The following is a 12434-nucleotide window of genomic DNA, read 5'->3' on the forward strand; positions in this document are numbered from 1 at the left end:
GCGATCAGTTTTTCGGCCGGCAGAAGTGAGCTCGCCACAGGGTTTTCCGCCGGAAAATGTGCCGCAGTGGCATATTCCCTCGTCAAATCTCCGCATGTCTTGTGCCAAGATTTTCGCCATGCCGCTGTGGGTTACGTACAGACCGTTTTAATTGCATTGGCATATCGTCCCCGCAATAACATCTTCTTCGATAAGACTTCCGCATACTAATCTAAACAGGAGTCCGCAGCAAATAACACGACTCGTTTTGCTTATCACTCGAAATAGTTTTAAAAACTAACAAATTAAAATTCATCGCATGTGGTGGCGTTGGTTTTTCTGACGCGCGATTAGTTTTTTCCGCAAACGTTCATAAACAAAGCAGCGCGCTTAATTCGCAAGCAGCATGAATTAAAATCAAAAGGTTTTTTTTTTTCGCAGCCTCTCAGGGTTCTAAGAGCAGGCTTGTCGTTTAAATCAAATTTAGCGAGAGCTAGCGTAACCGCCAGTTTTTTTTTTTTTTTAATCTCCCCATTCACCACTTCCGTAATCACTTCTACTCCACGGTTAGGCCCAGGTGCCCACCTACAGTAACACTGCAGACGCGCATCTCTGGATCTTCGGCAAAGCGGCTTCAAGCAGGGGTATGAATCACGTATGAAGCACCACTAGAGAAAAAAGGCAATACTGCTATCTCTGAGTTTCCCGCAATATATGCAGCATCGCATAAACGGTGTCAATTCTTGTCACTTTTCCGGCGCGGATGTCCCGTGGCATCGCGCTTGCAGGCAGCGTCCCGTGCTCCCTGTGTTCAACGTGCCGCATGTTTGCGAGCGCTCGTCTTGCGGCTACGTGCAGCATCCGAGGGGCCTTTCGAAACGTATGTTGGCCTCCTACAACCGCGCGTCCCATCCGATGGAGACAAAGGCAGCACGAGGCACGTGCAGGGCTGGTCACGTGACCTCGAAGAAGCTTTCCCGTGTGCGTCTCGGGGCACGTGGTAGATACAGCTCTCGCGGTAAATAAGTGAGCTGAGCTACTGAAGCCCTGCCCGCCATCTCTCAACCCCATGCGGCCTCGAACGAGCCATCCCAGTACAACGAAGCTAATTCCTCCGCCTCTTGACCGAAAAGCCTTAGCTACTTTCATGGACCGCCGGGAAGATAAGAACGAAGCTTGACGTTTGTGGTTGTACATTTTTAGGCGATGCTGGATGCACGTTAGAACAATGCTCATGATAAGCCAAAGACAGAGACGTAGTCCGCAGGGAGTCGTAGGTTTGGAAGAAAGCGAAATCCCCGACACAGAACCTGACTGCCTTTGCGCCAAGTTTGCGAGTCATGCAGTTCAATCATAGCTGCGGTGTCTGTGTAGCAAGCGCAGCTCATGCAATGCCTCGTCAGCGCTTGCAAGCGCCAAGCCTCTGGAATGCTGCCTGCTCTGAGCACTTCGCCCAAGACCGTGAACTAGAGCGCGACAGAAAAAGAGAAAGAGAAGACACGGTGGCACCATGAAATTAAAGGGGAGTCACATTTAGTACAGCTGCAGATTTTTTTTTTTTGCTCCAACGTCGTGCATAAAAGTGTTCAAAATGTCATTACACAGCAACCAAAATGATAAAGCACGGCGGTTTCTTCCATCACCGAGGAGATGTCACAATATAGGTTTGTATAGGTGCGTTTTGCAAATATCACATATCTTTACCAACAAAAAAAGCCTCGTTGTATCTCGTAATATTCCTGTGAGCATCCGCAGCAGTGCTGTTGTCTGCAAATTGCGTACCTGGATCTCTACAGCAAGCACAGCAGCAAGTGTGTGTTACCGAAATGAGCTCTCAAGTTCACACTGCTGTACACACACACACACACACACACACACACACACACACACACACACACACACACACACACACACACACACACACACACACACACACACACACACACACACACACACACACACACACGCACACGCACACGCACACACACACAAAATAACCTGGATCCAGCTCGCTCACGGTATTTATACGCATCACAAGTCGTTCGCAGTGGAGTGCAAGATATACGAGGGCCGGAGACGGCTTCCAGACGTCGCGTTGGCTCGCGAGCGCATCAGAATACCACAGTTGTGAAAACCGTCGCCTCGCGCTCCTACAGCTCCGACTCCACTGCGTACGACTTGCGAGATCGAGTATAGAGTGCTTCGTTTTCCGCTAGAACCCGATTTTACCGATTATCACACCCCGAACCAATTTCTCAAATATCAGGCGCAGCCGGATTTCTCCCTAAACGGCCTCTTTTAGAGAATACACAAGTGCAATGGAATGTGTTTCTCGTTAAGATATACGTACATAGGAAATGGCATAGAGAACTTAAGTTTACCTGACCAAAGTCAAGACACGCACGAACATTAGCGGATATCCTGTACTGATTCTAGAGGAGTGTTCGTTAAAGTGGTGCTCTTAAACCTCTTTTAACGCTAGTTATTCATGACGTGGTTTAGTTTGAGGATATGTTAGAAAAGTAACTTTTAGAAGCGAGAGGCAGAACACGGGTACCGACCAGGCATTTATTCGGTGTCATGTATCAAGCGATATCCAAGTTAACGAAACACTGCTCCAGGGCTCTTGCTCGTTTTAAATAGCCTCTGTGATGTTTAACGACTGTTTTCGCAGGGTATAAGGTAGCAGGCAGGTCTTCCATGCACGCGATGTGCTGCATAGGAGGTGGAAAGTTTACGCGAACAAAATATCTTTAATAGGTTAGAAAAAAAAATCTAATTTGGTGAACAGCTTTTTCTGGATAACCTTTCATTTCCATGCTGTCTGTGAAGCATTGAGCAAAAAGTAGAGCGTTTTGTATCCCACACAAACACGAGATAGTAAATTGCCCGCTGCTGCAAAAAGAAAGGACTCGAAAAAAAACCCGAATTGCGGAAATTTTAGGCCGATTTGTACCAGTATTTGAAAAAAAAAAAAATATCGCCCGATCCCCTCCCCGAATACTTAAAGAAAAAAAAAACTCGAAAACGAATGGTCCTAAGTATATAGATATGCTGTCGCTATATTTATTTATTTATTTATGCTGCGCTCATGTACTAGATCACAGCGGGGTGGGTATACGTCATACATACAGTCTATAAAAGCACCCAATTCATAACATTTGGTTTCATGGTTTCATGGCGTTTAACGTCCCAAAGAGACTCAGGCTTTGAGGGACAACGTAGTGGAGGGCTCCGAATAATTTCGACCACCTGGTGTTCTTCAACGTGCACTGTCATCACACAGTTCACAGGCCCATAGCGTTCCGCCTCCATCTTAATGCGACCACCGCGCAGCCAGGATCGAACCCGCGTCTTTCGGGTCAGCAGCCGAGCACCATAACCACTGAGCCACCGCGGCGGCCGCAGTTAGTAACATTTGCTGCCATTTTGCAAACATTAGCAAATAATTCTTGGTAACAATCACGCTATTAAGGTTGCTCCAGCCTGTAATTTTTCTCGGAAAAAAAAAATTATTGAAAGCAGCTATTACGCACGTTCAAAGCGTTATTGTTAGAGCATGCCTTCGTCTCTTTTTATAACCTGACGAGTAAGCAAAAAATTGAGAAGTAATAACTTTATAATGACTGTATACCAACTGAAAGAGAAAATTCATTCGGCTAACACGATTGCGCACAGTCACTGAGGATAACCTGCTGCGTTTCAAGAGCTCGCTGACAGATGTACGGCCTTATGATTCAAAACAAATCTAACTACCTCCTGCTGTATTCCGTCTAATTTGTTACAGTACAACTGAAGAGGTTCTAGAATGCGACGTTAAAAATTTAAAGTATTTGAATGTGTGAAACTTGCAGGTAAGGCATGCGAAATCTTTTTGTGCTGGCGTTTGAAATGGTGACGTCGGCGTTCAGGCTTCTCTGCAATGATCTTCTTTAAATAGACGGGCAGAGGCCGTACGTCACGTACGACGGCCCCACACTTCCAGTGACTTCAAGGAAAAAAAAAAATCGATGCCACCGATGGTGAAGCCCACGCAGTATTGTTTGGCGGCATCGGACGACGCACGGGAGCATGTTGCGAAGGCAGTGGACATCTGGAATTTCGCAGCAATGACGTCATCACGAGTTTTTCCGCACTTCTCAACCACAATGAGGAGAAGCCTGAACATCGTCGCGTTTTTAAAATCGGCGATCACGTCACGTATTTAAATGGTCACGCAAAACTACTTGGCACGCTTTACCCAGAAGCTTCATGAATTCGAATATTTAAATAGCCTCGAATTATGAAAAAAAAAAAAATCCTTTCCAGCCTCCCTTTAATCGTGGATAACGTGAAAGGGTCCCAGAGGCAAATTCCAACACTGGGTGAATAAATGAATCGTATGCTAAAAGACGAACACAAGGCGTTGATGACTTCAGTGAGCACTTCAAGAAAAGCAGTTTAAGCAAAAAATTTGCTACTGCAGCATTCATGTGTTTTGTCCACGAAAAATGGCTAGTTATCCATAGGCCCAAACATTTGTACTGTGTTACTTCCAGTAGCGATATGTTGTTAGCACCATACACAAATTGAAGAGGATTCTTGTGTTTAATTCTCAATAAACGGTATTTCAAAATTAATGGACATTTGCATTGGGCACACCAAGCAATGACCTTCGCAAGGTTATTGTTTAGACGCACCTGGTCGTCATGTGACGAGACTTCTTCGTACAAGATACAATCATATGCGTAAAATTTTACGCAGACTGAAAGCCCTGCCAGGATGTCATTAGAACATAAAAATAAAAGTGGTCCTAAAATGGATCCCTGGGGGACGCCAGACTCAACCTGGGCACAGGTAGAAGAAGTATTGTTTAATGTGAAGAAGTGACTTGCACAGGTACAGTGATCGCTGTTGCCAGAATATACCACCTGAACAGAAACCCTTCGCAGTTCAGTTGACTTCACTGCGGTTTTGGAAAAGTACGCTCTGCAGCGATATGGACCCCCACGCCACTTCCTCCTCAGTCATTTCTCGTTATATGTGACAGTTTTGGCCCTCAAGTTCCGGGATGTAGTTCTATTTCTACAAGTCTAGACGAAAACCCCACCCCCTCCCGAATTTTTAGTGCGGAAGCTGTGCTACTGTAACCGCCTCGGAAATCTGCTGTCTGTTGAAGCGAAACCTCCATGCAGCCCATGTGAGGAGCCTCCGCCCCCCACGCCGCCGCGGTGGCTCAGTGGTTATGGTGCTCGGCTGCTGACCCGAAAGACGCGGGTTCGATCCCCGCCGCGGCGGTTGAATTTCTTTGGAGGAGAAATTCTAGAGGCCCTTGTACTGTGCGATGTCAGTGCACGTTAAAGAACCCCAGGTGGTCGAAATTTCCCGAGCCCTCCACTACGGCGTCTCTCATAGCCTTAGTCGCTTTGGGACGTTAAACCCCATTAACCAAACCAACCAAACCTCCGCCCCCCACGTCCACCCCTACCAGCCACCTCCTCGCGAATTGTTCACTTACATTTAACGGGCAGGTTATTGCCCATGGACACATAAGGTCCACATTGCCGTGCAGCATGAATTGTTCAACACAAATCCGGAAAAGTCCATGCCGTTCAATACTACTTCTACACGTTCGAAACTGTTCACCCCGCCGGCCAAGCCAGCCGAGCGTAGCAAGCGGACATTATATCGTTATCGCCGTTTAATTTGTTTCTTTTCCACGCACATTCGTGCACATCATTTTCTGTCGTTTGGCGGTAATTATAACAAAGCTGTTCTACATTGTTGGCCCAGTAGCAGCTGGAGCCAGACAGGACAGATTTCGTGATATTTTGCCGTCACATTGGTCGAACCGTGTGATGCAGTAGTATAAAAATGTCGTTACTGTTTATTTTTTTTTTATCCACAGCATTATATGTCTTGGAGTTGCAGTTTTCCTGTGCGTCTCAAAAAAAATAAATAAAAATAAATATATGTTGGCCTGGTATTGTTTTTACTCCACTAGGGCGCTGAGAGTGTGACACAACCTCTTTCCTACCAACGCGACAAAATAAATAAAAAAATGAATTTTTATTCATCTTTATTTTTCATTTTTCCTGATATGCCTACAGCCATGTCCACACGGTGCACTCTAAATACAAATACGCCTATATGGGAGTAAAAAGGAAGTAAAGCTGTCCTCTAGCGCACTCCCTTTCTTAAAGGGTGTGCGCTAGAGAACAACGTTACTCCCTTTTTTACTGCTTTCTGTTTAGAGTGCAATGAAATCAGCATAACGTGGTTATTTTGTTCCTCTTTATTTAGAATTCAGAGTTTCAGGGAGCGAGAGGCTTCCCGGAAGAGCACCGTGGCCGTGCAACTACGCTGTGGGCATCTTAAAGCATCATCTATTGTAAGAAACGTCCAACATGCCCTTGTACTCCGGCATACCCTGAACAGCACTGGTCCATGCTCTTGCGAGCCCTTACAATGAGCATTACACTGCTCAAGGAATGTCTTTTCGAATATAAACGTCTACCTGAATGTGCTCAGGCAAAGACATTCTGTTAGTATTTTTCTCATTTAGCCACCAGCAGGGCGGCGTACGTCCGCCAATGCAGTCAAGTATTGCAGGGGTGACATAAGTTCTCCCTTAAGGGTGTGATGAGATAGCGTTAATGGTGTAATGCACATATATGCAGAATTGCTCATTCTCTGCTTTACACTCACAGATCCCCGGGAGTCCTAATACCACTCCTGGCGCAGTGGTGCAGCGGTTAAGCAATGCGCCACTGCCCTGGGATGGCAGGTGCAGCCACTGGTGGGGCCTGTGCGACCCCGGGTTGCTCTTCCCGAATCACCTCTTGCGACCAATCACGAGTTTAACTGTCACCTGCTGCGGTGGTCTGTTTAATCACAATCAGGTGGGCAGGTCGTGATGACGTCACAAGGTCCCGTGACCTATGTAGTCCACCCAGATTGTTTCTTCGAGGATTTTTCGCTCACAACGCCCGACGACGACATCGTATTTTCGGCAGAACTGGAGCCTTCGCGCCATTGCGCTGTCTTATACAGCTGCGTCTGTGTTTGTCTGTCTGTTCGTTTGTTTGTTTGCTTCAAATTTTACTAAGCTGCGGCTCTCTTTTCGTCACGAGTTGTGTGGCCAGCCATCAGGAATGAATGAATAAAAGAATGAACAAAACTTTATTCAGGACTGTCTCCCAATGATCGCCCAGGTTTTCCTGACCTCCAGCTGATTCAAGGATCATCCTTCGCCAGCTGTGGGCGCGAACGCAGTAACGCCATAAACTGCTTCGCAACGTGGTGATGGTTCGGCGCAGCTGAAGCAAAGTAGGGAACTTGATCGACATTTCTAGAGGTGAGTGGGCGAGGGTTCCCCAGCAAAGTGGTGACGCCATGTTGACCACAGCGGTGAAAGGGATTGCTTGCAGTATCCATCTCTCTGCGGCAGACACAGCGGCGGCAGACACAGCGGCGGCGGCATGGTCGCGCACGAGGTGACGGCGGATAGAGAAAAAAATTAAATATGTAATAGGACTGGAATGGAATCTATGCGTCATCTAGCACCATTGTTCGTTGTCCTAAAGTGCGACAGTAGGTTTCTACATTAATATTTCCTTTCTATTCCACTAGCCTTTGCTTCGTGACACTTTCTTTTCCCTCGCACTGTTGACACGTATACTAATTGCGAATTCAAATGTAGGACAGTGGTGAAGGTCTTCCAAGCGACGTACCCCCCCCCCCCCCCCCCTCCCCTTCCCGGACATATAATAAGTTTTTCCCGCAATTTTGAGCCTATCGTGTCACATATATGCTATGGGTTTTCTTGTCAGTAATTGCCGCACCACTGAAACTCATTTCTAAACGCTTCTCAATGCAATGCAATGCGGAAAATGCAGATTCTCTTCGAAAATTATGCGGTTCGCGATCGACCGAAGCATCGGTACTGATTCCTTTTCTCTTTTATTCTAGAAGGCTGAAGACGTCACCGCAGTATCAGGAATCATGAAATCGCAGTATTTCTGCAGTGTACAATCTTATCCCGCCTTATCTGGCCGTGTCCAGAGATCTCTTACGCCACAGAGACGCATATTACGCTTTCGATGTCGGTTATCTGGGCAGATACATTATTGCCCTTCCGACTTATCTGAAAGAGTTGGCATCCGAACTGGTGCCCCGCATAACGAGAGCGACACGCAAGAGCCAGCTTGGAGAGCGCGATTCACCTTCATTGCACTTTGCAGAGTTGCCGGACAGGGAAGTTAAGTGCACGGCGAGCAGATAGCGACGGCGCTGTGCTTCCAACGACGCTTCCACGCCGGTTCCTAACTCGAGCCGAACGAACAAAACAACGCAGAGGTTCCAGTTTTGCACGGGCAGCTCGAGTCAGCCCCAGGGCGTGCGCTGTCCCGCGGAGTCCCGATCGCTCGTAGCGGATGAGGGGATGCAAAGCTGAAGCAGGCGCGAGAGGGCCGAGTAGTTTCAGAGTCTGTCAGCGATAAATATTCTTTTCCGGTGACTCTTTTCTTTTCCCTAGCTTTTGTTTCTGCAATGGTAAAACAACAGCAACAACAATCAAATTAAAATGAAACTATCCCACCTCTATCCCTCTATTTGTTTTGTCGCTCCGTAAGGTGCATGTTGGCACGAAATAGTTTGACCACGTGTGTACATCACTTATAATGGCGAGCTGTTATACTGCCGGTCAACTTTCTGTGGCACTGCAGCGAAGCCTAGGCAGGAAAGGGAAGGAGACGGACCTTTGTCCTTGTGCCGTGGGGAAAGGGCCAACTCAGATCAAAGCCCTTGCATAGCGTCTTCTGTCGACCAGGTTCGTCAGCGACCATAGAGGGGCTTCACCTCAGACCTAGCGACTCCGCACCGTCAATCCAACTTCCCTTCTTCACCCTTAGCCCGAACAACTCACTCCCCACGGGAAGGGACAAAGGCCCATGGCCTCCCCTTTACTGCCTTGCCTCTACTCCAGTGCCATCAACAGAAAGTTGACCGCTAACGTTGGGCGGATCGAGATACTGCCATAGAAGACTCTAGAATCTGGTTCCACACTAGAAGATATCGGAAAAGGAGTCGTAAATTCCTGTCCTGCCCAACGTTCAAGCGCTCTGGCCGCCTTGCGTTCGCAGCCAGCAAGCTCATCGCAGCGCAGTCGCGCATCGCAGACTTGTGTGAGACCGTCTTCAAGGGTACGACTGCAGAGAATGCTTTTTTTGGCAACGTTTGACATAGTCGTCGATTCAGTTTACGCGCAACCAGGCGCTTGCATTCCCGCTAAATTACGCATGGTCGATTATACTTCGTAATTCGCTGTTCCAATTTAGGTCTTTGGATGCTTCGGTCTTTGGATGCTTTGGATGCACTGAACAGCTATGCATTAAGCAACACTGTGGTTGAAACAGATGGCTCGAGAACCCCAGCCCACAGTTCCAACTCTTCGGCATACAGGGAAAAAAAAAAAAAGCCGAACAAATTGCGGTTGGTAATAATGGCTTCAGATTGATCCTCCTGTCAATGCGCAACATAAAGGCGAAGCTCAGCTTACACTTCCGCCATCTGTTGTAGCAAATACCGCGGTTTCTTTTCCCGCCATTTTTAAGCAAGGTTACGCCTAGCGCACATTGAAAAGACGAAGTACTTGTGTCGAGAAACGAAAATTTGTTGAAAAATACTCAGTGAAGATGCTCACATTAGCTTTACAGGTTAATATCGTGCACGCGGAGGCGTACCTATATTTCGCTTCCAGTTCAAGGTAGAGCTCTTGCAACTAATGGTCTGTGGACAGAACGGAAGTGTCTGACGTCATCGGCGCCATTGTTGCGTTTCGCATATGCCCCCATATGTGCACGCAGCTTAGCATTTTTCTCAAAGAAAGCGCAAAGACGAGTTTGCTAAAACCGCCCCCAAAATGGGGGTGAACAAGAAAAGAGGAAACGCTACATGGAAGACGAACCTCCACGGTGCATCCTCTTCCGGCATCTGGACGGAGGGTGCCACACTCGTCACGAGCGACGCAGCAGCAAGGGCAGAAGAAGCAGCAGCACGGCGGCGTATGTGTGCCCAAGTGTCGCGCGGTCTGCCGAGCAGTGCTCGCAGCTGCGGACCATCGCCGTCGACGGCATTGTTCCGAGCAGCGCCTGGATCGGGGGGGGGAAGGCGGGAGGCGACGCACACCTTGACGTCAGCGCGCCAAGTCCGGCGGAAAAGGCAGCGGAGGCGTTTAGCAGCGCGCCTCGATTGGGTGTGCCCCCCCTTCGCCTTTATCGAGGCCCGAAATTCGGGGCTATTAAATATTCCATGACCCGGCGGGGCACACACGCCAGCGCGGCCCCAGCGGCACGCGAGGACGCTCGGCGGAGGGGCTCGCCCCCGGTTCGATGATGATGACGACGACGACGACTACAACGCCCGCCCAGGCAGAAAGCGCTGCCTTTTCGGTCCCTCTGAGGAGACACTTAGCCGCCGGGACGACTGCACAGTATCGCTCGAGCGTCGTAACTTCAGGGCTGAGCGTGCTATAATTAGCTCTGCGAATAGTCTGATCTACCCGCATCAGGAATTCTCTCGGGAAACCATCAAGAGATCGTCAACCACCAGGAATGTTAGCGGGTCCGCGGGGTTGCCTTCGCTGTGGGTGTTGCTGCCCGAAGGTCATAGCACCAAATTTGATGATTATTTCTGTGCTAGTGCGTGTCCTACTGCGGGTGACGCACGTCACTGGAAGCGCGGGAAGCGAACTGACGCCCGCCTGTAAACTCGACTGCTTTTTCTGTGGGGTATTCGTCCGCCTTTTCGAAGGTTTTAGGCTTCGCTGTAATACGTTGTGGTGTGGAAGGTGGGAGAGGATGTAGATGGAGGGTAGCGAAACATTTACTTTAGTATTAGCGCGCTAGCAGAGGAGCTATAACGTGGCACGTGAGTCATGGCGCCTGCCGGCTGCTTGGCGCGCGCACGCGAGGAGGCGTTGCAGTATCGCAGCAGTCCGCGCACACACTTCCAGCGCTCGATCTGCGAGCGATCCCCCGCGCAGGGGCAGCGAGGTGAAAGGGAGGAAAAGAGCTCCGAAGCAAATGGTAAAGGCGATTGATTCACCACGGATTGGGACAACGCAAGCCTAACCAAAATGGGCATCGCATGCTAACTGCCGTTTGCAGGCGTAAGGCAGCTGGAATCTAGTACTTCCGATTTGGATTTCTCGCCTCTTCGGTACATGGATCCAGTGGCATGGCCTTGCTGGAGCATGCACATGCCGTAAAGTGACATCACTTAGGTGGTGCTGATGGACCCGTACATTACGGTTTTCCCTGGATTACTCGCTACAGCCGCGGGGCCTAGACAATGTATCACTAACTTTTAGGCTTTTGCACTAAAACAAACAGCCGTCATGGCTCCAGCCGAAGGCAAGCGACCTATAGCCTGACGCTTTTTCAACTACATCCTCATGGAGAACTTGGTAAAATTCTGAGCTGTCGCGCAGCGTAGTTTGTTCAGAAAAAAAAAACTGATTTGTGCGGCAGGTGGCAAGAACCTTCTGGCTTCGCGTGCACAGAAGGCTGTGAAGGCACGCTACTGTAGACGGCGTATCGCGGCCTCCTTCAGGCCCCAAGCGCTTACTTGATACCCAAAGGATTCTTACGTGGGGGTAATCCCGTTATCCATAAAGCTCTGTAGTGCCTTGCTCCGGGACTAGACCTCTAGTGCGTTTCGCTCCAATGCAGGACTCACCTCGGCTGTGGGCAACAGGGCAGGTAGCAGGAGGCGAGAGAAGACTGTTCGCTCGGCGGCCGCCTCCCGTGCCACGTGCAACGGCGTCCGCGCCGTCTCGCCTCGCACCGGCAACGTGCACGCGGTCGAGCCGGCACCTCCGCGGCTGCGTGTCCGCCGCGTCCGGACTCCGGGCCCAAACTGAGGCCCGCCGTGCGGCTCGAGCTGCCGGCTCCGGTGCAAGGCGCCGGGTCACGTGGCCGCGGTCGATGTGAACCTCCCGCCGAGATGTCAGCTGCGGCCGCTGCCGCCGCACAAGCCGCCGCAGCCGCGTCTTGGCGCGCGCCGAACGGAGGAGGGGTGGTCCGATACAGCAGAAGTGGGCGGCAGCGACACCTGCCACGCGGTCTCAACGCCGCGCTTCTTCCACAACTCACTCACCCCTCCTCCTCCTCCATTTCTCTCTTTCTATTTTATTTTTGCTACCTGATTAGGACCCTCCACGCTGTCGATAAGAGAGTGGCCGCGATTGCGATTTCATCGAGGAAGTGTGCGGCCGCGCTGGTCACTGCAACGAGTGCATAGATGTTGCGGCGCGTGCTGTGTCGCCGATTGTTACATAGGCGACCGTGGCTTCTATTTTGCCCTCTCCATTTCTATACAAGTGCGCGAGCGCCGTTTACACTCTTGTTATGAAGGTCGTTCGGCGGCGAACGGTTTGAGACAAAACGTATTATTCGAACGAGGGGGACCTGCGC

At 49.7% G+C, this 12434-nt stretch overlaps 1 long non-coding RNA gene across 1 annotated transcript; it reads right to left on the reverse strand.

The window, feature by feature from the left end:
• Positions 1 to 8165: 8165 nt before the first annotated feature.
• LOC149341321 (uncharacterized) lies at positions 8166 to 12064 on the reverse strand. The gene is made up of 3 exons (XR_016282916.1): positions 11698 to 12064; positions 9926 to 10109; positions 8166 to 8503 (listed from the first exon to the last, which is right to left on the reverse strand). It is a non-coding gene; the product is annotated as an uncharacterized LOC149341321 (long non-coding RNA).
• Positions 12065 to 12434: the final 370 nt, after the last annotated feature.

The sequence above is a fragment of the Amblyomma mixtum genome, chromosome 5 (assembly GCF_055824585.1).
Source record: "Amblyomma mixtum isolate Tamu chromosome 5, ASM5582458v1, whole genome shotgun sequence".
NCBI lineage: Eukaryota > Metazoa > Arthropoda > Arachnida > Ixodida > Ixodidae > Amblyomma > Amblyomma mixtum.